Source organism: Zerene cesonia, chromosome 13 (assembly GCF_012273895.1).
Source record: "Zerene cesonia ecotype Mississippi chromosome 13, Zerene_cesonia_1.1, whole genome shotgun sequence".
In the NCBI taxonomy this organism is placed as follows: Eukaryota; Metazoa; Arthropoda; class Insecta; order Lepidoptera; family Pieridae; genus Zerene; species Zerene cesonia.
The window spans coordinates 5,988,684-5,991,160 of NC_052114.1; the positions used below are offsets into that span (position 1 = coordinate 5,988,684).

At 29.3% G+C, this 2,477-nt stretch overlaps 1 protein-coding gene across 1 annotated transcript in view; it reads left to right on the plus strand.

Annotated features, from left to right (window-relative positions):
• LOC119831296 (collagen alpha-1(III) chain-like) overlaps positions 1–2,477 on the plus strand; it is a 23,256-nt gene that overhangs the window by 14,550 nt on the left and 6,229 nt on the right. The window lies entirely within an intron of this gene.

Here is a 2,477-nt window from a genome sequence, read left to right on the forward strand (position 1 = left end):
AATAAATGTTATTTGCAGTTAACAATTTTCTTTTTTCTTTATTACAATATTTATGGCAAGACTAGGTAAATGTGAAATAGTGCTGAATAAGAATTGTATAAATAAATAAACATTTTCATTTACAAGGAGTTATAGTTTATAAAAATCATTTATGTATTGGTATACAGATTACTGGCGATTGTTTAAATAAAAAAGTTATTTTTCATTCAAAATAATGCACAGATTATTAATAATAATCTTATCTTTGTGCACTGGCCCGCACGTTAGAACTTCAAGCCTATCGTATGCAATGCGACATGCACATCCGAGCAGAAGCAATAAATCGCATTTCAGTTTCCGACCCGAGCTTCACGGCAAGACATATATTATGCACGTACAACTCGGCGTGTCGAATAATTTTGTTTTTATTTATCGTTCATAAAGCAGTAAAGTGCCAGATTTTAATTGCTCCCTTTAGAGAGCTCATCAAAATTTTATTTTAGTCATTGCGTTTTAACGAGTGCAAGATCAGCGGTCACTGCAATAAAAAAGTTTGCACATCTCAAGACGCTTCCGAGAACTAGCACGAATACAAACAATTATACATCGCGTAAAATGGTATGGAAACGACGAAAATGTGATAATCAAATTGCCACACTAATATCTACAAGGCCGCAGAAAATGATAAATAAATATTAGGTAATGGTTCCGTTTTCATTTGCCAATTCGGAAAATTGTTATTTTGATTCGTCTGCATGGAAACGTCTGAAAATTTGTCAATTATTATTTATGTACATACAACATCAAAGGTCATAGCGATTGAATATTCATGAAAATTTATACAAAATTTACTAACGGGGAGATTTATTTTAATAGTCCTTATTTACGAGTCAACTGCTCAAAATGGATTGCAATTTTTTTTATTTCAATTTCTAAAATTTATGTACATTAATGTTATCGTCATACCCTCGTAAAAGTTCATTAATTATAGGAATAGGAAGAGTGTATAAAATCATTTTAATTGATCGTTACGTTTTAATTAAACACATGGGTAACTATTTTATAGAAATGTAACTATGTCTTAAAGACCCCTCATTATCATACTTTTTATATCAATGCATAATATTACGTTTACTAAACCTGAAACTTTATTATATCAACATATGTTATACGTTGAGGTTTAATGAATAAATGTATATCTTTCACGCAATAAATAAAAAGAAACTCATTTCTTGAATATCAAAAGAAATAACGTTACAAGTAATCCAATAACAATTAATTATCACTGCATTGGATGTTAAAATATAAGAAAAAAATTGGTCAATATGCATAAAATCAACGTTAATTTACATCTGATTCCATATATAAAGGTTCTAATTGTACACGAACACTCGCAAATGATATTCAAAGCCTGACCAATTATTCGTTTCCTTATAGTTGAACGATTTCATTGCAATTTGTTACGAGTAACGAATAAGGTAAACATTCAATTTGTTTATTACACGACTTGAAGGAACTTCGTCGAATCTGAATAAATAATACCACATAACAAGACATATCAATACACGTGAATACATTTATACAATCACGTTTCATTTCTAGTCATAAAAATTCGGATATATATTACGTGGAGTGTCTTATAAATTACAGATTCCACAAACGCACTGATACATTTGCAATATCTTATCTTATCTGACACTCAATAATATCTCCTGCATCAAATAACGGTATTGATGAACACAGGTTTTTCCATTCAATATTTAGCTACAATTGAGTAGTTTGGTTGTTTCCCTGGTATAATAAATGCATTAGATTATAGATAAAATAGATAAGTACTCTACTCTACATTTCAGTATGTTGATTATTGAGACAAATCGCGTAATAGCAGTGAAGGAAACATAAATAAAATATATGTTATAATTAAGAATCCTCCTCCAACATTTCTAAGCTTTCTAATTTCCTATGGAATTGGGAGCTTGGTTTCTCTTGCAATTGCGTTTTACAATTTCAGTAGTTACGAATCACCAACTTCAATTTAAAGGAAAATGCTTTCTTATCTGTTCTAGTCGTATTTTTTTCGATTCGTCTCCATCAAATCTCTTTTACTTTTTTAAAATTAAGAAGGGGGATGAAAAGGTTAAGGATGAAAAGGTAAATTAACTTACCGAACAAAACATCATCTGGGCGGTTTGTGGGTGCTAATTCGTGCCAATGTATGCTCGTCTCTTTTATATAATATTAGTAATTTAATTTTCATTCAAATCTACATTGAAAGATGGAAAAATTTCGAAAATATTTTTTATCGAAAAGTCTTCTTTATAACTTTAATAAGGATAATACATTTTTAATTTGTTGATATATTCTGGTGTTAATAACCACAGTAATAATGGTCGAACGTGTTTTAATTAATATAAATTATGAAAGCATATACTTAGTCTGGCCATAAATACTGTTACACTTAATTATAAAAAAATATTACATTTGAATTTCGAATCTGT